Source organism: Pelobates fuscus, chromosome 3 (genome assembly GCF_036172605.1).
Source record: "Pelobates fuscus isolate aPelFus1 chromosome 3, aPelFus1.pri, whole genome shotgun sequence".
Classification (NCBI taxonomy): Eukaryota; Metazoa; Chordata; class Amphibia; order Anura; family Pelobatidae; genus Pelobates; species Pelobates fuscus.
In genome coordinates this window covers 393,823,234-393,850,146 of record NC_086319.1, presented here as the reverse complement: position 1 = coordinate 393,850,146, position 26,913 = coordinate 393,823,234, and the positions used below count along the sequence as shown (strand labels likewise).

At 40.9% G+C, this 26,913-nt stretch overlaps 10 non-coding genes across 10 annotated transcripts; 5 read left to right on the top strand and 5 right to left on the bottom strand.

The window, feature by feature from the left end:
• Nucleotides 1-2,226: 2,226 nt before the first annotated feature.
• LOC134603813 (U5 spliceosomal RNA) lies at nt 2,227-2,341 on the top strand. The gene has a single exon (XR_010090558.1). It is a non-coding gene; the product is annotated as a U5 spliceosomal RNA (small nuclear RNA).
• Nucleotides 2,342-2,980: 639 nt separating this feature from the next.
• On the bottom strand, nt 2,981-3,121 carry LOC134603764 (U4 spliceosomal RNA). The gene has a single exon (XR_010090511.1). It is a non-coding gene; the product is annotated as a U4 spliceosomal RNA (small nuclear RNA).
• Nucleotides 3,122-4,537: 1,416 nt separating this feature from the next.
• Nucleotides 4,538-4,754, bottom strand: LOC134603942 (small nucleolar RNA U3). Its single transcript, XR_010090674.1, has one exon. It is a non-coding gene; the product is annotated as a small nucleolar RNA U3 (small nucleolar RNA).
• Nucleotides 4,755-7,486: 2,732 nt separating this feature from the next.
• On the bottom strand, nt 7,487-7,558 carry TRNAE-CUC (transfer RNA glutamic acid (anticodon CUC)). The gene has a single exon. It is a non-coding gene; the product is annotated as a tRNA-Glu (tRNA).
• An 8,411-nt stretch (nt 7,559-15,969) lies between these two features.
• On the top strand, nt 15,970-16,043 carry TRNAI-AAU (transfer RNA isoleucine (anticodon AAU)). The gene has a single exon. It is a non-coding gene; the product is annotated as a tRNA-Ile (tRNA).
• Nucleotides 16,044-19,771: 3,728 nt separating this feature from the next.
• On the top strand, nt 19,772-19,886 carry LOC134603868 (U5 spliceosomal RNA). Its single transcript, XR_010090608.1, has one exon. It is a non-coding gene; the product is annotated as a U5 spliceosomal RNA (small nuclear RNA).
• Nucleotides 19,887-21,551: 1,665 nt separating this feature from the next.
• Nucleotides 21,552-21,666, top strand: LOC134603775 (U5 spliceosomal RNA). The gene has a single exon (XR_010090521.1). It is a non-coding gene; the product is annotated as a U5 spliceosomal RNA (small nuclear RNA).
• Nucleotides 21,667-22,479: 813 nt separating this feature from the next.
• LOC134603812 (U5 spliceosomal RNA) lies at nt 22,480-22,594 on the top strand. Its single transcript, XR_010090557.1, has one exon. It is a non-coding gene; the product is annotated as a U5 spliceosomal RNA (small nuclear RNA).
• A 639-nt stretch (nt 22,595-23,233) lies between these two features.
• Nucleotides 23,234-23,374, bottom strand: LOC134603763 (U4 spliceosomal RNA). Its single transcript, XR_010090510.1, has one exon. It is a non-coding gene; the product is annotated as a U4 spliceosomal RNA (small nuclear RNA).
• Nucleotides 23,375-24,790: 1,416 nt separating this feature from the next.
• LOC134603941 (small nucleolar RNA U3) lies at nt 24,791-25,007 on the bottom strand. The gene has a single exon (XR_010090673.1). It is a non-coding gene; the product is annotated as a small nucleolar RNA U3 (small nucleolar RNA).
• Nucleotides 25,008-26,913: the final 1,906 nt, after the last annotated feature.

Here is a 26,913-nt window from a genome sequence, read left to right as displayed (position 1 = left end):
AATATTTGTTTAATAGTATCATTCTTTCATCCGTGTGATCATACCTATAATTTCACTTTCCTAAGACACTGTCAATAATTGCCAGAGACAAAGTAAAGTCATTAAAAAAGAATTTCATATATTTTCAGTATTTGCTCTGGAGATACTTCTGTGTCCAAAATTTGCCTGTGAACCCACACAAGTAAAACATTAAAATATGCATAATAAGGGGGCGGAGTCTGGTTGCCGAGCGGACCAGACGTGTGTCGTGCTGGCTCCTGCATTTGGCACCGATTAATCAACGAAACTGTCTAATTCAAGGCAAAATACCAGGTCAGCTGGGCATGATCTAAGCAGAGGGAGTCCCGGTGGCCTTCTGGATACCACACAAGCGACTATTACACAGATAACTGGATTCAGAGATTTGAGGCCTACTCGTGACAGAGAGGGGGAGAGGCGGCCGCTCTCCTCGTTCTTCAGCTACCCGTGGGACCCCACAATATTGCTTTTGATCCTCCCTTCCCCCCTCCCCCCCAGGACTGGTGGGGGTTATCCCGGTCCCCACTGGAGAACCCTCTGATTCACTCTAGTGGACTTTAACAAGCACCAGCAACGCCGGTGACTGCAGCCTGCCAGGCAAGATGACTGCCTTCCAAGTGGATACCCCCACACAAGCTCCCCGCCAGGTGCCTATGGATGCAGAGCCATGGCTGATAGCATTTGACAGAATCTGTGCCCAATTCTGGGCCAAGATGGCAAGGAGACAAGCATATACCTTACCCAGGGATCCACACGTTCAGGCTCAGCTCAGGCCTACGGGCTGCAGAGATCAAAGGAAGCACCTGAAGCGCACCTCACGCAGAGTCCAGACAGGGAAGAAGTTGCCTCCGGGCAGACCACCAAAGCGGCAACGCCGACAGCCCAACAAGCCACTCCATGGTAGCATCAGAAGACGGCACTCTGGTTGGCACAGTAGCTCCATGCGCAGATCGCGCCATTTGAGGGTTCCCGCTCAGAGGGGTCGGCCACATGCACCGCAGAGACCCAGAAGCCACGTGCCTGGTGATGATCTGTACCGGAGCCCGAGCAGAACAACACGAGAGTGCAGCGGTACCTGTGACTGGGAGGGCACCCACACGGGGCTAAACAGACTCTGGCTGTTATGTATCTGCAGCCTCCCATCTCTTGGCATCGGCTAGGCAGCCCCCAAAGACACACACAACACGCATACAATGCTTGCGGTACCCACATATTGAAATGGCAAGCAACCCAGTGGTTATTTTTTTTAATTTTATTTTATTATCTCCTGCTATACAGGTAGACCCTCTTCTTATATTTAAAGCTTACTAGTAATGTTAATTTAGGCAGTGCCGCCGGGCAAACGACCTTGGGTACACTCCCATGCTGTCCTCCGCAGACTACCCTCTCCCTGTTCAGCATGTTACACAGGGAACTACCTAATTTCTAGCCTGTCTCGTTAATATTCTGTTATACCACACACAGTCAGACACCAAGCCTAACATAAGCCTACTAGCCTCCTTTCTGACTAACACTAAAGTGTGATGTCCTACAAAATATATAAAATGTGCATACCCACAGCCACACTGTTTTAAATTCTGTGTAAATCTTATGTGTGCTGTTGCTGTTGTGGCAAGACATGCTTGTACTGTTTTATGTGCACGACAAAAATAAAGAATTAAAAAAAATATGCATAATAATATAAAACCACACGTCAATTACCTTCAATAATGGCAATTATTTTTACTCACTAAATTTAAATTAACAATAAATCTTAATTAAAGCATCTACCAGCATGCTCTCCTCTCTTTGAATATTTGCATACGTAGAATAACTACATATCCCTGCATGCTCTTGTTTCTTGAAATCTGTGCACTAACATGATGAACTACACATCCCAGCATGCACTACTTCCGGGTACACTCAAAATACACCGAGCATTTATTCTCATTCTGGACAGACTCAACAGATAGACAAAGCATGTGCTTAACACCATGCTAGCTGGGGGCGTGCCTAATTTACATACCCACAATGCTTTGCAAAAAATAATGCCCATTTTCATCTATGTAGTAAAATAATGATAATCTTTTCATACATATTATGTTGTGTGCAAGTTTATGTGATAATTAATTATGCCGGATTCTCCGAGCTACGTCTTAACTAAGGATTTCTCTATATGCTTAAGAGGACATTTATGAACCCGGTCTGCGACTGAGATTTAAGTTTATCATACTCTGGTTTCTCTTCAGACCGAATAAATCTTTCGCCTTTTACTAAAGATTTCCGTGGAGAGGAACAACCATGAGTTTCACTCAATTTTTAGAGGCCTGACACGTATCAGGCTACATAACAAATGTATAAAATCAGATTTAAATAACAAACTAAACAATGGAATCAGTTTCAATGGTAATGTTACCAACTAAATTCTAGGGCAAAAAATAAAATGTACATGCATGATAAAATATTACAGTATTGTTTTAAAGTGTCATTTGTTCATCCATATAATCCTACCAGTAAGTTCAGTTTCCAGAGACAAAATAAAGTCATTAATTAGAAATGTCACATATTTCTCAGAATTTAATCTGGAGATTATTTTATGTCCAAGATGTTAAAATTGTAAAGTGTTACAGAGCAATAGTAGCAATAGTAAAAATCTCCCAGCATGCTTAACTGTCATGGAATCAGGGCACATACAAACTGACAGGCGTCAAATGTTTGGGTATCAGCAAGTACCATTACGTTCTGTAGACAGGGGACTGCAAATCAGGAATAACACAATACATGTTTAGAGACAAGGCAAAGTAATATTCTAAAAGTAAAAACCCTTGTTTTTTTTGCATTATATGAGTTTATGAGCATTTATTTCTTAAACCAAATATTAAAAAAAAGTAATTCTAAGTGAATCTTACATTAGACAAACAATAAATCAATCTTGTTGAAAAATAGTTAAATATATTTTTTATTGTTGTACATGCAATTTCAGTCTCCATAGAGACTGTCAAAAATTGCCATTGCTGACTATATTTCAAGTCATCATGGCGGGGTATTGGTAAAAGTTTTCAATTAGCAATAATCACGCCTCGGATAAACCTCATTGGCTACGATACTGCCACTGCGCAAAGCTAACTCATATGATCAAAGTGCACAGTCAACATTCAGAAAACTCTCATTTGCGTTGTGGAGAGACATGTGTGCATGCTAGGTCTGTGCTATGCATTCTGGGAGGCAGTATGGTAATTACACTGCGAATAGGCTACCAATCCTCAGTCTGTTCCCAGGAGACTGAATTAGAGACAAATTGTAAATCGGATATTTCTCTTAGCTTCCTATCTGATGAGGTGACCAAGGACTGAGGTAAGCAAAATAAGTTTTATTTTAACCCTTTCTGCACTACGGGGAGGTGGGGAGGTGGGGAGGTGCAAGGGAGGGGAAGCTATAGTGCCAGGAAAAAAACCTTTAAGTAAGATTCCTGGCTCTCATACCCAGAGGGCTTGGAGGCGTGGCTTGAAGCTATTAATCGTTTAATATTAGATTTCGGCAATTCGTACTGCAGGCACTATAACAACTTCAATAAGATGAAGTTCTGTAAGTTCAATAAGATGAAGTTGTTAAAGTGCCGGTAGTGTCCCTTTAAAGGACTGATTTCTCTTTAAATAAGTCCTTTTATAAAGTAAGAAAGCAGGGACACTCTTACTGCCTAAAGCTTTTGTACCTACCTGATCTAGCAGTTTTTTATCCCTATTATAAATGTTGCAGTACTGTTTATGGACTGTGTTACATTGTACAGCACCCACTTTGTGCTTGAACACAGGAAATTCAGAAATTCAGAGTGTTATAAAAGCCTATGGACATTACAGCAAATATGCTTCCCACTGTCTTACGCGGTGTATTTATTATCTAACATAGAAGGACAGAAAACAGGACTGGGAACAAGTTTTAAGTGATCAGTAAACAGTTTAAATAGAACATTTTAGAACAGATCGGTAGCAAACTTTAATTTCTGGCGAAATCGAGATTCTTGAAAGAATTTGGAAGTGAACGGGTTAATTCACCCCATGTGTGAGAGTTTGATCCAACGCACCGGGGGACACAGGGGATTGAAATTTACTCTGTAATACTCACTAAACCAGAGTTAAAATGAGTACTTAATATAGATAATAAGTACTCTCCCTCCCCCCGCTGGATGTTAGGAAGCAGACACAAACCTTTTCAGTATGTGTACATTTAGTAAGAAATCAGACAATGTTTTAAATGGAATGCAATACATACAGCTACCAACAGATGACGTAAATACTGATAGATTTCAGAACATACACTTTGCAGCCAACAGATGGCGCATGACTGACAAATGATTACACACGACAAAAAAAGCCAAGAAATAACGCACACACTAATTAAAACATAGATAACAAATGAGACAATTTCAAAAACACTTTAGAGCATACCAGCTCCTGACGAGATATCTTTGTTAAGATAGTTGTAATAATATTTATTATAGATGCTTGCTTACGTAATCTATTCATTGACAGAGTATGTAGTAACCACTCAGCTTGTGTTCTCTCCCTCCTACTCTCCAATTAAGGAAATAGGAACGGTCATCAACAGCAACCAGCAGCTACAATAAAGCAGCACTGGGAGCCCACTTCACGCTCAGGAGAAAACACTCAAGCTCTTCCTCGTGGGTACTGAGTTTGGACACTTTAGAGCACATTTCACCAGTTACAAACTATAGAAATGATCCCTGAAAGTATAGTCTTAATGAACCTTTACTACAAGCAAAGAACAGGCTGCCAAAGGTTTCTATTACACATGTGGTGACATTCCGTACATTTCACATTTACACAAACATAAACAATATTATCAAACAAAATTTTTAAAAAATAATTCCTGAAGTTTCATAGGATTGCAATGCTTTTAAATAAAATTGACAAGATTGTTGGTGTGAAATAACAATGGCTTATTTTGCATACAACACGCCCACTAGCCAATGAGTCACAGCTTTCAGTTTGCAGGATTCTCCCAAAACTCCCACACTGCTCCCATACACACAGCCACATTCTATAACAGCGACTATCCTTCCCAATATCTTACTCAGTGTAATTATTATTATTCAGCATAAGACAAGGACAGTAAACAGGACTGTGGAAACAATTTTGTATTGATCAGTAAACAGTTTCAATGAAAATTTTTAGAACAGATCTGTACCAAAGTAAGTGTCAACTCGGGATGGAAGAGGTGCAGTATATAGGACACCGGGTGGGGTGCAAAAACTGGAACCGGCCAAGATAGAGGCAGTCGCTAGCTGGCCCAGTTCCCGCACCAAAACCCAAGTGCCTGCCTTCCTAGGGACTGCGGGGTCCTACAGGAAATTTGTCCCCAATTATAGCGCCATTGCTAAACCCCTCACCAACCTGACCCGCAAGAACCTGCCCCGACAGGTAGCTTGGACCCCAGAGTGAGAGCAGGCATTCCAAGCTCTCAAGGACACCCTGGTAAAAGCCCCTGTGCTGGCTGCCTCAATCACAGGAAAAGTTTTCTCGTCCACACAGATGCCTCTATGTTCGGACTGGGAGCAGTACTGAGCCAGGTCGGGGACGATGGCAGTTACCTCAGCAGGAAGCTCTTACCCAGGAGGTAAGCTACGCCGCCATCGAAAAGAAGTGCCTGGCGTTGGTGTGGGCACTCAAAAAACTGCTGCCGTACTTGTATGGACAGCAATTTACCCTGCTCACGGATCACAACCCGTTGGTGTGGCTTAACCGGGTCTTTGGGGAGAATGCCAGGTTTTTACGGTGGAGCCTGGCCCTGCAGCCGTATGACATTGCCATTAACTACAGACCCGGTAAGCAGAATGGCAATGCCGATGACCTGTCCAGGAAAATCGCCCTGGACAAGTGATCCATGGGTGCTTTCCCCGGACATCAACAGGTTGATCCGCTGGGATCCACCTGGATGCCGACTAGTGGTTAAGGGGGAGCTTTGTAGCGGGATCACCACTAAACCGTAAAGTGTGGTAGTGTATTTGCCTATGTTCCCCATGTATTCGTGATTACTTGTGTGTTTTACCTTCTCCCCGTTCGGGAGACTGCGTACGAACACAGCCCGTTCGTCTCACGAACGGGGACCACCCCAATACCCCATTTAGAATTTTTATTTAGAATGTTCACACCTCGCTAACGACTTGTGGAAACCACAAATTGCAAGGGAAGCTTTGGCGTGTGCCGACCCGTTCGTTAGACGAACGCCATCCAAGGGAGCACTCGCAGATTGGTTCTCACCTCGTTCGGCTCCCAAAAGAGGACCTCCCCAGCGACCCTTGGAGTGTTCACACTAATCAATTAGAATGTTGGCAACTTGTAATATAAGTGTGAAACCGCAAGGGAAGTAATTAATGAGTGCTTCCCTGGGTGGCCGCCATTCGTATAGATGAACGCCGGTCAGGGGGAGCATTCGTGTACGGAAAGGAGGCGCTTCCCTTGCTTGGTTTCACCCAGGTACCCCGTGAACAGAGGCTGTTCATGCTGGTTACCATTCTGGGGGTCCCTGAGATTGATGGGGACACTCTGTGTGGACAATGGCGGTTTGGCGGGCTTTCTGTACCTGGGAGCCCAGGAGGCGGGAATCTTTCACACGCACAGGCCCTTGGGAAGGGACATGGTGTGGCAGGAACAGGGGACAAAGGGACTAGGGACCCGGATCCAATATACGACCCCTGGGAGGGGAAGGACAAAGGGAGGGGACATTGTCTTTTACCTGTTTTCCACCCCCTTGCATGGGGAGAGTATAAAGCCGAGTGTGGCCAATAAAGCTTGTTGTTGTACCCCGGGAACTGTGTGTCGTCTAGTTACTGGGGGAAAATGGGTCTGGTCAATAATTAATAGCGGAGGTAACCAGCCGGGTTACCCAGGGTCTGTTACACTAACATACTCTGCTTTCTTGCCTTTTACTAAAGATTTCTGTGGAAAGGAGCAGCTTTTATGAAATCTGACAAAGGTCAGGCTATATAATTGTTTTTAAAAAATTGTTTTTAAAAAAAAATTATTTTATGGTTGTTATAATGCCCGAAAGAATTATTTGTGTAAATCTGGCTACGTATTTGCACTCCTACTCCAAAGCAAAAGTGTCTCTAAACGTCAAAAACAATGTGTGTGTGGCTCACTTAACAGCCATTATTCAACACTTCTCAAGTTCATTGTACAACGAGCTCTGGAATAGACTAGCTTCAGGTTGACCAAATAGTTAGCCATTCTCTTCACTTATGTTTTTTGCTTTAACTTTTATTTTTATTTGGGTGCTATTAGCATTTTTTTCAAGTGGGCATTGTTCTTCTCTGTATGTTACTTGGTATTCTGGTAAGACAACAAAAATATATGCTATATTTCTAATGTTTCCTCTTTTTTCGAAAGTCATATAATAGCACTTTCCTGCTAGTGTTGAGAGTGATATAATTTAAAAAAAAAAACCATCAAATAATTATTGAAAACTACTATTCCCTGACCGGGAATCGAACCCGGGCCGCGGCGGTGAGAGCGCCGAATCCTAACCACTAGACCACCAGGGAAAGATGCAAAATGTCAATTAACGTAAATGTAAATTGAAAGACATGAACCACCTTCAATCTCAGAAATAACAGTAAATTCAATCCACATAGGAATTCCTTATAGCCTTAGAACTTAATATAAAATATGTGGAAACTATACAGTATGAGATTACTAACATGCATTTCTTTAGTCACCCATTTATTGGCTCATGTAAATTCTGTATTGTCATACTACATAAGACAACATCTATAATCAAAGTACTGAAGTGTGGCTCAGTGGCAAGACAGCAGGCCAGGGACACAGAAGGATCCAGGTTCAGTAAAGCACCTTTGGTATGGCCCTGCCTGGATGTCACAGTGACAATTACATTAATGTCCCTTTTACCTGGACTGACTTACACTGAACAAAAGGTATTGTACGAAACTGGTTCGTGGATTGCAGGATAACACTTACAAGGAAAGGTTACAGGAACTTAACATGTATAACTTGGAGGAAAGACGTGACAGGGGGGATATGATAGAAACATTTAAATACATAAAGGGAATCAACACAGTAATGGAAGAGACTATATTTATAAGAAGAAAAACTACCACAACAAGAGGACATAGTCTTAAATTAGAGGGGCAAAGGTTTAAAAATAATATCAGGAAGTATTACTTTACTGAGAGGGTAGTGGATGTATGGAATATCCTTCCGGCTGAAGTGGTAGAGGTTAACACAGTAAAGGAGTTTAAGCATGCGTGGGATAGGCATAAGGCTATCCTAAGGCCAGGGACTAATGAAAGTATTTAAAAAAATTGGGCAGACTAGATGGGCCGAATGGTTCTTATAAAGCCAGGGACTAATGAAAGTATTTAAAAAAAAGTGGGCAGACTAGATGGGCCGAATGGTTCTTATCTGCCGTCACATTCTATGTTTCTATAACCATAAGGAGCACAAGGAATGCAGATAGGATGTTTCAATACATACATATACTTTATATGCTCCCAGAAGTCAATTTTCTATCCTTTTTTTCCCACTCCAGCTTAAACTCTATGCAGACCACTGTATTCAAGTGGATATTTTAGTTACAGCTTCCCATTGATACTGCACTGTGGTGACATTCTGTCATCAAACTAATATGGTGACCAGGGGTCATGTGACCAAGCTCATGTATGCCTTTCTCACAGTGGGATAAGCTTTACCTTTGATATGGTAATTCAATACCTTTACAGGTCAGGAAAGAGATAACCACTCCCCCCTATCCCCATTCCTTTCTGTTCCTTCTTGGCTGCGCTACTAAGCAGACCCTTAAGTAGACATGGGCTAATTTTTATCATGGTGAACTGTGAGTGGGATCTGGTTATTTTATAAGATTTAGTTGTTATTGTTAGTTAGGTTGTTGTTGCTGTTGTTGTTGTTGTTGGTATAGTTAGTTAGATTGTGTGTCATTATTTGCATGTTGTTGTTGTTTTGTCTCTGAATAAATATTTGTTAAAGTAGACGGACCAGAGTTTATATGTGTATGCGTACATAATAATTTATAGAGTTTGGTAATACACCACATGTGGCGACCATGAATTTTAGACTTCTACAACAAATGTTTGTGAGGCGCAATAACTACCATATTGATACATAATCTAAGAGCAAGAGACTTTATAGCATAGGATTCGTTGTTGAAACAAATATACAAATGTGTTTTGTTGACTGTTTTAAATTTGTGTATTGTGACTGACATATTTTGTTGCAAATTGTAGCATTTATAGGTTTCACTTTGTTTCTGTACAGTTTTAAAGTATTGGTGATAAAAAGGGAAAATTGAATAGTTTCACTGCATTGGAACCTTTGATGTTTTGGCCATTTTAATAGCCCATGTGCTGTATTGTCTCTCTCTTGTTGCAACTAACCAGAATGAAACTTAATCTATTTTAATTGTTTTCTTAGATGTTACATTTTGAGGCTTCCCTGCATTCTAAGTTTAAATAGCAAACATTTTTTGTTGTTGTTATCTTTTGTCTGTTTGAATAATTGAATTCAGGATAGGAGCATAATGTTTGTGCATTATGACTGACAGAACGTATTTTGTTGCAAATTGTAGCATTTATAGTTTAATTTTGTTTCTGCACAGTTTTAAATTATTGGTGATTAAAGGGGAAGATTGAATAGTTGCACTGCATTGGTATTATTGATGTTTCGGCCATTTTTAATAGCCCATGTGCTGTATTGTCTCTCTCCTGTTGCAACTAACTAGAACTAAACTGAATATATTGTAATTGTTTTTGGATGTTACATTTTGTACATTTTGTGGCTTTCATTGCATTCTAAGTTTAAATAGCAATCTGTTTGGTTTTTTTTTTGTTGGTTCTCTTTTGTCTGTTTGAACCATTGAATTCTGGGTAGGAGCATTGTGTTTACATGATAAAGGTATTGGGGCTAATACAGTGTGGTGGCTATTGTTTAGCCAGGTTACCATTTCCATTTTTACACTGGAGTGTGTTTAATAGAAAATGAAAAGTTTGTATTTGAGGTAAATATTATGAAGTAAAGGTGCCTAGATTTTTATATGGTTGGGAATGATCATTGTGCTGAAGTTACAGTCAGGTATTTTTCAGTTCCCATATCTTCCTTTTAAATCATTCTGTTTATTTGTAAACCCCCCACCCCCTCCCCTTAAACAAACAGGGTGGTTTTGTGTTTTGCTATCTGTGGGCATTTCTCGTATTGAGACTGTGACGTTTTTTTCTTAAAAGACAAGAGTTTGTTTGAATAGGTTAATGTAATTACGTTTTTCAAATGGTCCAATCTCTTTGGAGCCAGTTTCAGTTGTTTTTTTAAATTAATGCCATTGTTAAAAGCTTGTTGTTGTTTTTTTTTTTTTTTTAGTCTGCTAGTCTATTTCGATTAAAGAGCTCAGTTTTAAAATGTCATTTCTGGGTACTAAGTATTTTTCTGTAGACGTACTAGAGTACTTCAAGAATGACATTGACAAACATGATGGACCATATGAGCTTCCAGAACCAGCAGGCCCCAATTGTGGAAAATATGAAGGTTTCATGGATGTTTTGACACAGATTGTTGCTAATAAAAAGTGCCATATTAAGAAAAGGAAAAGCTTGGTTGTTGCTACAATAAGGGGTTTGGCAAGCATGGTAGTCGAATTGCAGCAAGCTAATTTAGTAACCACTAATAAAATGGAAGATGCTCTTGATAAAAGAGATTGTTTTAAAATAGCTGCCCTAAGAACAAACAAAATGATCGAGGGGTTGGAGAAGGAATTAAAGGAAATAGAACAACAGAGAGATGCATATAGTGCTAAGATCACTGAACTCCAAGACCTAGTCATGGAATATAAAATGAAAATTAAAGAAAACACAAATAAATGGGATAAGGAGATTCCTAGAGTATGCCCAGACCAGTCGTATTATATATCTGAAAGTAAAGAACCAGTGCTGGGAACAAAACACAAGGGAAATGTGCCAATTGTAAATGGTGTCCCACAAGCCCCTATAATAATAACTGAACATTTTAATGTAAGAGAAATGCCTACTAGCTTCTCTAGACAGACAAGGACTATGTCAATCACAGACAAAGATAATTTCCAGAAATGGTGGGGAAGTATGCCAACTGACGACTTTAACACCTTTACACATTGGTTTATGAGGGGAGCAAATAGAGCAAAAAGAGGAGGTCTTAACTTAGAAGAATGGACAGAACTGTTAGAATATGCTATGGGTCCTTTGGCTAGCAGACTATTTGGATTTAATAACAGTGTGTCTGATCAGGCAGGAAGAATTGCTGCAACAAATTTCTATCTAGTCAGCATAGAGAAAGAAATAGCTAATATTATGATGAGGCCAGCAGATGGTCCTAGAGAGGTAGCTCAAAGGATATTGTTCTGGTATACGCTACGCCAACCTCAACAGCCTCTGGTCTTGGGCTCACCAGAACACATTGCTAAAGTAATGGAAGCCCTTCCCTGGGAGTGTCAAGAATTTGTCAGGCTTTTTGATCCAACACCAGCAGACTTAGAGATTGTACTAACTAGAGCTGACAATTGGTGGATTAAGCATCCTTCCTCAGAACAGGCCTTCTCCGTTTCAGCCATAAGAACATTCAAGGTTGACTCTGGTAGAGATTTAGATGGTAAATGGAGAAGCCAGAGGTGGGATGTACCCGAACAAGAGGGATAATGAGAACTGGACCAAAACAGGACTTTGACAAAAGATGGAGAGATCCACAGAGGGACCATAGGAATAGGGACAGTGCTAAAAGAAGCAATGTAATGGGAGATAATTGGAAAAATAGATGGGAGGGGCCTAAGGTAATCAATAATAATTGGAATAATAATAATACATGGGAGAGGCTAAAAAGGAGAGAGAATAACTGCAAAAATCACAGTTGGCAAGAAAAACAGAGAAACAACAGGAACAGTTATTGGGAGAATAATTGGAGAAGGAACCATAGATGCAGGGGTGTATTTGCCGCGAGGCAAACAAGGCATTTGCCTTGGGCGGCATTTTCCAGGGGGCGGCAAAAAAAGCCGCCCCCAAACGCCCAGGGCAAATGCCTTGTTAGCCTTGCGGCTAACAGACATCCTGGGCTGGTGGCTGCTGGGCTGGTTGCTGGGCGGGCGGGCGGGCAGGCGGCTGGCGAGGGAGCACTTCCTCTGAGCTGTCTGCTCAGCTCCCTCGCGCGCCGCAGAGTGAGGCTGGGAGCCGGAATATGACGTCATATTCCGGCTCCGCCTCCCAGCCTCACTCTGCGGCGCGCGAGGGAGCTGAGCAGACAGCTCAGAGGAAGTGCTCTCTCGCCAGCCGCCCGCCCAGCAACCAGCCCAGCAGCCCGACCGGCAGCCCCACTAGACCCCAGGGAGAGGGAGAACCCCCCCAGCATTCCCAAAGGTAAGGAGGCTGGGGGGGTAAATTAAAAAAAAAAATGAGTTAATGTGAGTGAGTGTGTCTGTTAGTGAGTGTGTGTGAGTGTGTCTGTTAGTGAGTGTGTGTGAGTGTGTCTGTTAGTGTGTCTGTTAGTGAGTGTGTGTGAGTGTGTGTGAGTGTGTCTGACTGTGTGTCTGTTAGTGTGTGTGAGTGTGTCTGTTAGTGAGTGTGAGTGTGTCTGTTAGTGTGTGTGTGTGTCTGTTAGTGAGTGTGAGAGTGTGTGTGAGTGTGTCTGACTGTGTGTGTCTGTTAGTGTGTGTGAGTGTGTCTGTTAGTGAGTGTGAGTGTGTCTGTTAGTGTGTGTGAGTGTCTGTTAGTGTGGCTGTTAGTGTGTGGCTGTTAGTGTGTGGCTGTTAGTGAGTGTGAGTTTGTCTGTTTGTCTGTTAGAGTGTGTGTGTGTGAGAGTGTGTCTGTTAGAGTGTGTGTGTGTGTCTGACTGTGTGTGTCTGTTAGTGTGTGTATGTCAGTGTGTGTGAGTGTCTGTTAGTGAGTGTGTGAGTGTGTCTGTTAGCAGCTAACAGACACACTCACACACTCACTAACAGACACTCACACACACTGACATACACACACTAACAGACACACTCACTAACAGACACACTCACTAACAGACACACTCACTAACAGACACTCACTAACAGACACACTCACTAACAGACACACTCACACACAGACACACTCACACACAGACACACTCACACACAGACACACTCACACACAGACACACACACACACTGACAGATACGCATCCATTAGCTAACAGTTAGCTAATGGATGCGTATCTGTCAGTGTGTGTGTGTATTTAGAAGGCGGGGGAAGGGTTGGGTGGGGGTGGCGGGGGTGGGGGGGGGTGGGGGTGAGGGGGGCGCCTGAGTTTTGTCCTGCCTAGGGCAGCACAAAACCAGGATACACCCCTGCATAGATGGGATGAGCATCAGACTAATAGACGGAATTGGGATAATTGGAGGAATAAAGAAAGGAATAGAGACTACTGGGACCTAAAGAGACAGACTGAGAGATTGGAGGCAGACATGAAAGCACTTAGGGAACAGATGAGGGAGGGAAATACTGATCAATTGGGGTTCCCCAGTAATTAATAACTCCCATAATGTTTGTTGTCCTCTACATCTGTATGTATGTATGTTTGTTTTTCTTTTGTTTCTATATTTTATCTGTCTCACCATTATCTCGTAACACTCCAGTTTAAAGAGGACCTTAGTATGTATTGTTATATATATATATATATATATATATATATATATATATATTCATATTAAGGATAAGCCTCTAAATTCATGAATTACAGTCAGGTGCGCCAAATTCCAAATATTTTTTTTTTTATTAGTTTAGCACGCCTGCACTGCCAGCTATGTTTTTTTTTGTTTGTTTTTTGTTTTTTTTATGCTGGATTAATAATTTTAAAAAATCATAGTTTAAGTGAATTGTGGCCAACGTGAGGCTTATATTTGATCACACTGGAGAGATGTGATAGTGTAACTTTCTGTTTACAACAGTAAAAACATTAAAAGCATTTTTTTTTATTTGGTTCCCAACAAATATAGCCTCAAGTTGATTTTTGATTGATCTATAGATTGCACGCTGCCAAACTGTGTCATGGTAGCATTCAGTCTATTTTTTTTTTCTTCTCTCTCTCCATCTTTGATGCTTTTTTTTTTTTTTTTTTTTTTTTGCTTTTTGTCATTAAGAATATAGGGAAATTAGATTGCCTTGAGTGAAGATGGCATAAAGAATAAAGTGACAATGTATGCTATTTGTTCTATTTGGCTATACGCAGGGGATTAAATAGTTGTGGGTATGAGAATTTGCACCTATGTTCAATTGCGAATACATTTTTCACCCTTACATCTTTCCCACTCACATTCATGTATTGTAATTTTCAGTTAAAACTATGTACATTTTGTGATTATTGCATGTATTCACCAGTAAATTATAAAATAACTAATATGGTTTTGTGTTCAACTCTCCATCAGGTGTGGAGTAAATGTCTAAATTAATCAAAATTTCAGGAGACATTTGTGGGTCTTTTACCTACATCTAAAATGTAAACATAGCCTTAAGACACCACAACCAAATAGATTTTATTAGACAAAACTAGTTAAGCCTTTGACACAAGACAATACGCTGATTACTGTTGTACATTTTTCATTGTCTGTGTTTGATTCAAAGAACATTTTAATTGGAAGGCCCAGAGAGGTGAAGGTAACTGACATGTCCTGTCACAGTTTACTATACAGATGAAGAAGTGCTGGGATTACCAAGACAAACTATTATCATGAAAATGATTACTATTCAGATGAAGAGGTGCTGGGATTACACGTCAAACTATTATCCTGAAAATGGATACTATACAGATGAAGAAGTGCTGAGATTACCAAGTCAAACTATTAACACAGCCCAGAATGAGGATAAAGTAACAGCAAGAAGCAGGAATTTGTGTCATTTCAAGGTGGTCACAGAATGAGTTTCCCCTACACTCATGAACTTGCATGTGCCATTAAACAAACAAACCTCAAGCTTTGTAATGGATTGGCTAAGACAATGTTCAAGGAGAATTCATTCTAAAATCACAGCTATCAAACACACAGATCAGTCACAGTCTTCAGATTCCAGTCCCAGGCTAAACTAAACATCACATTGTGTCATAAACTAGTGATAATTACTGTATGGGGTTGATTGTGTCTGGATTTTACTTTACTTCACATGAACACATTGCCATATAATATTAATGAACAACTACCAGGGTTCTTACCAACCCACTAGGGCAGTAGTTAATTTAAAAACGGAACAACTGAAAACAATAGAAATTGGGGGAATGTGCGGTGATGCAACCCCTGTTTGACTATATTCTTTCTCTCGCTTTTAAATGTGCTCAACATAAGAGAAAAAAAAGTGAGGGAATGTGGTGACATTCTGTCATCAAACTAATATGGTGACCAGGGGTCATGTGACCAAGCTCATGTATGCCTTTCTCACAGTGGGATAAGCTTTACCTTTGATATGGTAATTCAATACCTTTACAGGTCAGGAAAGAGATAACCACTCCCCCCTATCCCCATTCCTTTCTGTTCCTTCTTGGCTGTGCTACTAAGCAGACCCTTAAGCAGACATGGGCTAATTTTTATCATGGTGAACTGTGAGTGGGATCTGGTGATTTTATAAGATTTAGTTGTTATTGTTAGTTAGGTTGTTGTTGCTGTTGTTGTTGTTGTTGTTGTTGTTGGTATAGTTAGTTAGATTGTGTGTCATTATTTGCATGTTGTTGTTGTTTTGTCTCTGAATAAATATTTGTTAAAGTAGACGGACCAGAGTTTATATGTGTATGCGTACATAATAATTTATAGAGTTTGGTAATACACCACCTGCACTACCTGGCATCTACAGCGACAGTGGCTTGTTGGGTATGTAGGCTTCTTTCTCTAACTGGGATTGATCACTCCTCGAGGGCCCATTCAGTTGGCTCCTGTAGACATAGCTGTCAGTACCATGACTATCGTGGCCGGTTAGCTCAGTTGGTTAGAGCGTGGTGCTAATAACGCCAAGGTCGCGGGTTCGATCCCCGTACGGGCCAGTTAAGTTTTGGTTATCATCTCCAAGGCAAAACTTTCAAATAGCCAGAGAATCATGGGGAACCTTGCTTTTAGACACCGGTAAGGTAATGAAGGTTTTAAACCCTTCAGCAACTTGTAATGGGAGGGAAAGGGGCACTAGAGGGTCCTGCAGTGCCAGTAAACTTGGTTTCTTAGCGCTATAGGGTCTTTAGGTTCCCCCCACCCTCAGGATCCCACTCCCGTTGGGTCCAAGGGGGCTGAAGTGATTAAACACTCGCCTTTCTCCAGTGCCGGGCTCCCTCGGTGCTGGGAAACTCTCCTCCTCCTCCTGACGTCAGCGCTGAATGAGCATGCGCGGCAAGAGCCGCCCGTGCATTCAAAGCGCCCATAGGAAAGCATTTTCTTAATGCTTTCCTCTGGACGTCCAGCGTCCAGCGTCTTGATTTTCACAGTGAGAAGCGCAGAAGCGTCTCTAGCGGCTGTCAGTGAGACAGCTACTAGAGGCTGGACTAACCCTAGTGTAAACATAGCAGTTTACAGCTGCAGGGTTAAAATCTGTGGGACCTGGGACACAGACCACTTCATTGAGCTGAAGTGGTCTGGGTGACTATAGTGGTCGTTTAAGGACAGAGACAATTGTACAAGTTCTGATCAAAGCAAAACCTGGAATTTGACTATGTGTCTGTTCAACCATAATTCACCTTTTTCATATTAAGTGCACCCACACTTATTATAGATATTTTTTTTCAGGAGAAGCAGGGCTTTCATTTCACATCAAATATTTCTATCTGGAACTATTTAATATGAATAAAATCTAAAACAAAGTTTAAGAAATGTTATATTTTTTTAGTTCTGCATGGCATTTTAACTGTGAATATCATAATACTGTTAGCTTTTATTGCAGTAAAATACACATATTTGTATTCAGCAATGTCTCATGAGTACTCCCATGTACAGGAACTAAAAGGAGAGGTGGGAGAGGAAAATAATGTCTGGTCTCTGAGCAGGATGGGCATCAACCCTATATGTAAGCGACAAAAAAAGGAAACAAGCTTTGCCCAGACCAAAGTGTACTGAAAAATGCTTTACAAATTAACTTTTAAGAACTATCATTTAAAATCAGTCATAATGAGGAAGTGAGTGGGAATTGTACAGACTCCCTTAAACAGAGGTACCTTAATAGGTGCAAAATAAAGCACAATGTTGTCTAAAGCAACTATGTTGCAACGTGCTTTATAAAAAGAGAGAATTGTTGCTCTTGCTGGCAGAGACAGCTTCACTGTAGTGAAATGATTAAGCACACAGAGATGAATCTTTCTGCTGCTGATAGAGACCTGTGAATATGTGTCTCGTGCAGCAAAAAGGGGAGTTGGTCAAAAAATGATGCAGACTCCCTTAGAAGGGAGCTTTGTGAGTGCAAGGATACAATACTGTGCTGTCTAAAGCCACAGTGTTGTTATGTAACAGGTGTTGCTAATGCTAGCAGAGAATGAAAAATATGTGTCTCATGCAGCTACACGTTAGTGAAGAACATTTAGCACACACTAATACATCTTCCTGTTACTGCCAGAGACCTCTGAATGTATGTCTCATGCAGCCCACTTGTCACTGCAAATACTGTGCTGTCTAAAGCCACAGTATTGTTGCTAGTACCTGTTACTGGCAGAGACAATGCACAAGTTGTCAGCTTGTTCAGCATAAGGTTCTATATAGATAGTTGCCGTCTGGGAGGAGTTGGACTGATCGGTCTGAGCGGGAAAAACCCTAATCTGAGCCTTCAAGGGCACCTGAGTAGAATAATACACTTAAACTATCTATACTAAGTGCATGCCTAAAGTGCATAGAATTCTATAGTAAGATCGTTGGTAATATGCTATTACTATAGTGCACATAACACTGAATCTAGCCTGGTAAGGTGAAGTGAAATCCTTCCTGTCAGCCCTCTATGGATCGTGAGTCAAATGATGTTCACATATGGCAGTCCGAGAGTGCGAGTGTACCCTGAAGCGCGTTTCGCCGGCTTGGGCGGCTCTTCAGGGTTTTTTTAGCCAATGGTTTTACAGTGTTTCCTCTCGCTGTCACGCATTTGTCCTTGCACAATCTGAAGTCCGTCGTAACTTTTCCAGAGGCGGTTCGCACAAAGTTGGCCAAAGAAGTACGTTTATGGAGGTTGGCGGGCACCTTGTTATAAATTCCACTTAAGGGTTTATATATTTCCCACTTAGGTGTAGTCCCAAAAAGGAAAGTTCAGGCCTTCTTTGAGCCGTGTCCTTTGGTAGTGGTGCTGACCTTGTGGGGCTAGCAAATACGTAATCCACAGGTGGTCTTCTTCACGGATAATCTAGCAGTTGTACACTCGGAACTGTCTTTCAGCAGCTTCAAGGCCGGTGGTGAGTTTTCTGTGGGGCTTTGTTCTCTTGTGTATGGAGTTAAATGTCTCTTTCCGGGTGCAGCATGTCCCTGGTTACCTTAATGCAATTGCAGACTCTCTCTCTCGTTTTCCGTGGGAGCGGTTCAGGCAGGCAGCACCGGAGGGCCTGCCCTGTCTGGAAGTGATGTGGAAGCTTAGGACGTCATGCTTGCAGGATGGGTGAGGTCTTCGCTATCTCCTGCTACATGGAAGGCGTATGAGAGGGTCTGGCAGGATTGGTACCGACTGGTGGCGCAGGTAGGGTCAATTAAGGGGTATTGCTATTTACTGACTAATCTGGCTCGGGAGGGATGTATTAACAAGTGCATGTCAGCACTAGCCTTAAACCATATGTTTTAGTTTTAATATGTTTTGGATCAATGTCCGCGTTAACGCACCTATTTTATTACTGGTTTTGCAGGATAATTATTTTAATAAATTGTCTGCAGCTTTATCTTATACCCATAATCGGTGTTGTGTTTTATTTACTATACCAAGCTTTGTATTTGCTAGAGCAAGCTTAAACATTGCAGGTACAACCTGGAAATGTAGTGTTGAGGAAAGTGTGGACAAAGGACGACACTGGCGTTCACATGGTTAACAGCTGCAGGACGCAACAGTTGCTCAAAGAATTCATGTAACAGCATATCAGCTCGGGGCGTACCTAATTTACATACCCACAATGCTTTGCAAAACAAAATGGCCATTTTTATTTACGTATTCAAATAATGATAAGTTTTTTTTTTTGTCATTCTTTCTTTTATTGGGGCACTGGGGTGTAGTGTACAAAAAAATAAAGGGAGGGTGCAATAGTAGATAGGCGCATATTACATTTACATTTGTGTAGTATTACGAAAGCACTCTTGAAATTAATAGCCTCTTTGAACTTTTTTGGAAAACAAGCAATGCAGTCTACAAACAGGAAATGTAGTTTTGAGGGATGTGTGGACAAAGTACGACCCCAGCAATCACATGGTTAACAGCTGCAGGGCTCAACAGTTAGACAAAGCATGCGGTCAACAGCATGTCAGCTGGGTACGTGCCTAATTTACATACCCACAATGCATTGCAAGGCATGATGGCCGTGTTCAATTAGCTACTAAATTAATAACAGTTTTTAAGAGGCAATACCGTACACGGTATGTTTTTTATTTAACCCCTTTTAAGGACACAACTTCTGGAATAAAAGGGAATCATGACGGAATATATCCGCCATGTGTCCTTAAGGCGGTAATAATTATACTGGTTTCTCCATGTTGCAGTTTATTGTAGTATTGCTCTCCATATGTTTAGAAGCACATGTCTGAAACTGATGTGCTACTGTGACTTTTTGGTTGTATGCTCTGGTTTCTCTTCAGACCGAATAAATCTTTCGCCTTTTACTAAAGATTTCTGTGGAGAGGAACAACCATGAGTTTCATTCAATTTTTTGAGGCCTGACCTGTGTCAGGTTAAATAATTGTTTAATAAAAGAGACCATTATAGTAATTAGAACAAATCTTTTGCTGTTCTGAATATGTCATTGCCTTCTACGGCCGAAAGGTCTCTAAAGTGTAAAGGCGATATGTGTATGGACAAGATAATGGTCATTATTTGTCACATCTTAAGTACATCTTTCTAAAATGAGATTCTTGTCCCTTATGTCTGCTCACTCGCCTTCCCTTCTTTTTATCCTTTGTTTGTCTTGGTCTTCCAATATCTTTTCTTCTATTTTTAGCTTTCTTCATGAGCTCTGGAATAGACTAGCTTCTAATATAGGGGGCCCCCACCCACCCCCTTATCCGAATAGCCCGAATTTTGTCCAAATTCACATTCGGACCGAAACGAATTGCACATGTCTAACAAATAGTGATAATAATAGCAGAATAAATAAAGATAGTAACTGTAGTATAAAATGATATGGTCTGGTTCTTCCTGGAAGGGACACTACATGTGTAATAGAAACATGAAAGGATAAGTAAACTATCCAAAAAGAATCCAATACAAATACGTGGATACAATGTTGCTAATCCACCTCTAGATGTCACTCAATAGCCGTATAAAGTCCTGTAGGAAATTGCAACATAGTAGCTGAAATTCTACAAGATATTATAGTTTCCTATTTTCATGCAGAGTGATTCCCCAGGCTATAGTATGAATCTAGGAGTCAAAATATATATAAATCTTGGGCAACAGGGAAGGTGCCGATTGGTCCCTATTATAGTCTAACAATTAGCCAAATAGCTAGTCCCTACGTATTTGTCAGCCGGCACATGTTCCCTCCATGCTCTGAGCCCAATAATCAAGTAGTGCAAGATTAGTTTCAATAAATAACCCTATGCCCAACCATATAAAGAGGGATTGAGAAACCCTATTGGACAAAGCCAGAGTAAGGTATAGGCATCCCCAACTCCGAAGGCTGGTGTCAAAAGTTAAAGTACAGTCTAAGAGCCTCCTGGTTCGGGAGATACACCAGAAAGCCCCCTTCCAGTTTGTCCAGTTCTTGTAACAATGATTATGCAAATTGTGTTAGTTGTTAAATGTCAGTTCTTGCAAATGGCCCAACAGTACATAAAGTAATATGTCCTATTGTGTTTTACACCCCACCTCCTATAGACTGTAAGCTCGTTTGAGTAGGGTCCTCTTCAACCTATGGTTCTTGTAAGTTTTCTTGTAATTGTCCTATTTATAGGTAAATCCCCCCTCTTATAATATTGTAAAGCTCTACGGAATCTGTTGGCGCTATATAAATGGCAATAATAATAATAATAATAATAATAATTTGTTTCTTAGTTATAAACAGTAAATGTAGTTTTGAGGGTTTAGACAAAGTGCAACCCCAGCACTCACATGGTTAACAGCTGCAGGGCTCAACAGTTAGACAAAGCATGCAATTGCTTTGCGAGCTGGGGGCGTGCTTAATTTACATACCCATATTGCATTGCAAAAAATAATGCCCATTTTTATGTACTTGTTAAAATAATGATAAGCTTTTAATACATACTATGATGTGTATTCATTTAATAATTAATCAGACCGTATTCTCCAAGCTACCTTCTCTCTAAATGCTTAAGGATTCTCTCTATATGCTTAAGAGGACATTTGTGAACCCGCTCTGCTACTCAGGTTGTCATTTGGTATACTCTGGTTTCTCTTCAGACCGAATAAATCTTTCGCCTTTTACTAAAGATTTCCGTGGAGAGGAACAACCATGAGTTTCACTCAATTTTTTGAGGCCTGAGTAATGTCAGGCTACATTAAGTGGTAAAATGTCAGATTTAAGTAACAAGTTAAACAAAGCATCTCATTGAAATGGTTACATTATCAATGAAATATTTGTTTAATAGTATCATTCTTTCATCCGTGTGATCATACCTATAATTTCACTTTCCTAAGACACTGTCAATAATTGCCAGAGACGAAGTAAAGTCATTAAAAAAGAATTTCATATAGTTTCAGTATTTGCTCTGGAGATACTTCTGTGTCCAAAATTTGCCTGTGAACCCACACAAGTAAAACATTAAAATATGCATAATAATATAAAACCACACGTCAATTACCTTCAATAATGGCAATTATTTTTACTCACTAAATTTAAATTAACAATAAATCTTAATTAAAGCATCTACCAGCATGCTCTCCTCTCTTTGAATATTTGCATACGTAGAATAACTACATATCCCTGCATGCTCTTGTTTCTTGAAATCTGTGCACTAACATGATGAACTACACATCCCAGCATGCACTACTTCCGGGTACACTCAAAATACACCGAGCATTTATTCTCATTCTGGACAGACTCAACAGATAGACAAAGCATGTGCTTAACACCATGCTAGCTGGGGGCGTGCCTAATTTACATACCCACAATGCTTTGCAAAAAATAATGCCCATTTTCATCTATGTAGTAAAATAATGATAATCTTTTCATACATATTATGTTGTGTGCAAGTTTATGTGATAATTAATTATGCCGGATTCTCCGAGCTACGTCTTAACTAAGGATTTCTCTATATGCTTAAGAGGACATTTATGAACCCGGTCTGCGACTGAGATTTAAGTTTATCATACTCTGGTTTCTCTTCAGACCGAATAAATCTTTCGCCTTTTACTAAAGATTTCCGTGGAGAGGAACAACCATGAGTTTCACTCAATTTTTAGAGGCCTGACACGTATCAGGCTACATAACAAATGTATAAAATCAGATTTAAATAACAAACTAAACAATGGAATCAGTTTCAATGGTAATGTTACCAACTAAATTCTAGGGCAAAAAATAAAATGTACATGCATGATAAAATATTACAGTATTGTTTTAAAGTGTCATTTGTTCATCCATATAATCCTACCAGTAAGTTCAGTTTCCAGAGACAAAATAAAGTCATTAATTAGAAATGTCACATATTTCTCAGAATTTAATCTGGAGATTATTTTATGTCCAAGATGTTAAAATTGTAAAGTGTTACAGAGCAATAGTAGCAATAGTAAAAATCTCCCAGCATGCTTAACTGTCATGGAATCAGGGCACATACAAACTGACAGGCGTCAAATGTTTGGGTATCAGCAAGTACCATTACGTTCTGTAGACAGGGGACTGCAAATCAGGAATAACACAATACATGTTTAGAGACAAGGCAAAGTAATATTCTAAAAGTAAAAACCCTTGTTTTTTTTGCATTATATGAGTTTATGAGCATTTATTTCTTAAACCAAATATTAAAAAAAAGTAATTCTAAGTGAATCTTACATTAGACAAACAATAAATCAATCTTGTTGAAAAATAGTTAAATATATTTTTTATTGTTGTACATGCAATTTCAGTCTCCATAGAGACTGTCAAAAATTGCCATTGCTGACTATATTTCAAGTCATCATGGCGGGGTATTGGTAAAAGTTTTCAATTAGCAATAATCACGCCTCGGATAAACCTCATTGGCTACGATACTGCCACTGCGCAAAGCTAACTCATATGATCAAAGTGCACAGTCAACATTCAGAAAACTCTCATTTGCGTTGTGGAGAGACATGTGTGCATGCTAGGTCTGTGCTATGCATTCTGGGAGGCAGTATGGTAATTACACTGCGAATAGGCTACCAATCCTCAGTCTGTTCCCAGGAGACTGAATTAGAGACAAATTGTAAATCGGATATTTCTCTTAGCTTCCTATCTGATGAGGTGACCAAGGACTGAGGTAAGCAAAATAAGTTTTATTTTAACCCTTTCTGCACTACGGGGAGGTGGGGAGGTGGGGAGGTGCAAGGGAGGGGAAGCTATAGTGCCAGGAAAAAAACCTTTAAGTAAGATTCCTGGCTCTCATACCCAGAGGGCTTGGAGGCGTGGCTTGAAGCTATTAATCGTTTAATATTAGATTTCGGCAATTCGTACTGCAGGCACTATAACAACTTCAATAAGATGAAGTTCTGTAAGTTCAATAAGATGAAGTTGTTAAAGTGCCGGTAGTGTCCCTTTAAAGGACTGATTTCTCTTTAAATAAGTCCTTTTATAAAGTAAGAAAGCAGGGACACTCTTACTGCCTAAAGCTTTTGTACCTACCTGATCTAGCAGTTTTTTATCCCTATTATAAATGTTGCAGTACTGTTTATGGACTGTGTTACATTGTACAGCACCCACTTTGTGCTTGAACACAGGAAATTCAGAAATTCAGAGTGTTATAAAAGCCTATGGACATTACAGCAAATATGCTTCCCACTGTCTTACGCGGTGTATTTATTATCTAACATAGAAGGACAGAAAACAGGACTGGGAACAAGTTTTAAGTGATCAGTAAACAGTTTAAATAGAACATTTTAGAACAGATCGGTAGCAAACTTTAATTTCTGGCGAAATCGAGATTCTTGAAAGAATTTGGAAGTGAACGGGTTAATTCACCCCATGTGTGAGAGTTTGATCCAACGCACCGGGGGACACAGGGGATTGAAATTTACTCTGTAATACTCACTAAACCAGAGTTAAAATGAGTACTTAATATAGATAATAAGTACTCTCCCTCCCCCCGCTGGATGTTAGGAAGCAGACACAAACCTTTTCAGTATGTGTACATTTAGTAAGAAATCAGACAATGTTTTAAATGGAATGCAATACATACAGCTACCAACAGATGACGTAAATACTGATAGATTTCAGAACATACACTTTGCAGCCAACAGATGGCGCATGACTGACAAATGATTACACACGACAAAAAAAGCCAAGAAATAACGCACACACTAATTAAAACATAGATAACAAATGAGACAATTTCAAAAACACTTTAGAGCATACCAGCTCCTGACGAGATATCTTTGTTAAGATAGTTGTAATAATATTTATTATAGATGCTTGCTTACGTAATCTATTCATTGACAGAGTATGTAGTAACCACTCAGCTTGTGTTCTCTCCCTCCTACTCTCCAATTAAGGAAATAGGAACGGTCATCAACAGCAACCAGCAGCTACAATAAAGCAGCACTGGGAGCCCACTTCACGCTCAGGAGAAAACACTCAAGCTCTTCCTCGTGGGTACTGAGTTTGGACACTTTAGAGCACATTTCACCAGTTACAAACTATAGAAATGATCCCTGAAAGTATAGTCTTAATGAACCTTTACTACAAGCAAAGAACAGGCTGCCAAAGGTTTCTATTACACATGTGGTGACATTCCGTACATTTCACATTTACACAAACATAAACAATATTATCAAACAAAATTTTTAAAAAATAATTCCTGAAGTTTCATAGGATTGCAATGCTTTTAAATAAAATTGACAAGATTGTTGGTGTGAAATAACAATGGCTTATTTTGCATACAACACGCCCACTAGCCAATGAGTCACAGCTTTCAGTTTGCAGGATTCTCCCAAAACTCCCACACTGCTCCCATACACACAGCCACATTCTATAACAGCGACTATCCTTCCCAATATCTTACTCAGTGTAATTATTATTATTCAGCATAAGACAAGGACAGTAAACAGGACTGTGGAAACAATTTTGTATTGATCAGTAAACAGTTTCAATGAAAATTTTTAGAACAGATCTGTACCAAAGTAAGTGTCAACTCGGGATGGAAGAGGTGCAGTATATAGGACACCGGGTGGGGTGCAAAAACTGGAACCGGCCAAGATAGAGGCAGTCGCTAGCTGGCCCAGTTCCCGCACCAAAACCCAAGTGCCTGCCTTCCTAGGGACTGCGGGGTCCTACAGGAAATTTGTCCCCAATTATAGCGCCATTGCTAAACCCCTCACCAACCTGACCCGCAAGAACCTGCCCCGACAGGTAGCTTGGACCCCAGAGTGAGAGCAGGCATTCCAAGCTCTCAAGGACACCCTGGTAAAAGCCCCTGTGCTGGCTGCCTCAATCACAGGAAAAGTTTTCTCGTCCACACAGATGCCTCTATGTTCGGACTGGGAGCAGTACTGAGCCAGGTCGGGGACGATGGCAGTTACCTCAGCAGGAAGCTCTTACCCAGGAGGTAAGCTACGCCGCCATCGAAAAGAAGTGCCTGGCGTTGGTGTGGGCACTCAAAAAACTGCTGCCGTACTTGTATGGACAGCAATTTACCCTGCTCACGGATCACAACCCGTTGGTGTGGCTTAACCGGGTCTTTGGGGAGAATGCCAGGTTTTTACGGTGGAGCCTGGCCCTGCAGCCGTATGACATTGCCATTAACTACAGACCCGGTAAGCAGAATGGCAATGCCGATGACCTGTCCAGGAAAATCGCCCTGGACAAGTGATCCATGGGTGCTTTCCCCGGACATCAACAGGTTGATCCGCTGGGATCCACCTGGATGCCGACTAGTGGTTAAGGGGGAGCTTTGTAGCGGGATCACCACTAAACCGTAAAGTGTGGTAGTGTATTTGCCTATGTTCCCCATGTATTCGTGATTACTTGTGTGTTTTACCTTCTCCCCGTTCGGGAGACTGCGTACGAACACAGCCCGTTCGTCTCACGAACGGGGACCACCCCAATACCCCATTTAGAATTTTTATTTAGAATGTTCACACCTCGCTAACGACTTGTGGAAACCACAAATTGCAAGGGAAGCTTTGGCGTGTGCCGACCCGTTCGTTAGACGAACGCCATCCAAGGGAGCACTCGCAGATTGGTTCTCACCTCGTTCGGCTCCCAAAAGAGGACCTCCCCAGCGACCCTTGGAGTGTTCACACTAATCAATTAGAATGTTGGCAACTTGTAATATAAGTGTGAAACCGCAAGGGAAGTAATTAATGAGTGCTTCCCTGGGTGGCCGCCATTCGTATAGATGAACGCCGGTCAGGGGGAGCATTCGTGTACGGAAAGGAGGCGCTTCCCTTGCTTGGTTTCACCCAGGTACCCCGTGAACAGAGGCTGTTCATGCTGGTTACCATTCTGGGGGTCCCTGAGATTGATGGGGACACTCTGTGTGGACAATGGCGGTTTGGCGGGCTTTCTGTACCTGGGAGCCCAGGAGGCGGGAATCTTTCACACGCACAGGCCCTTGGGAAGGGACATGGTGTGG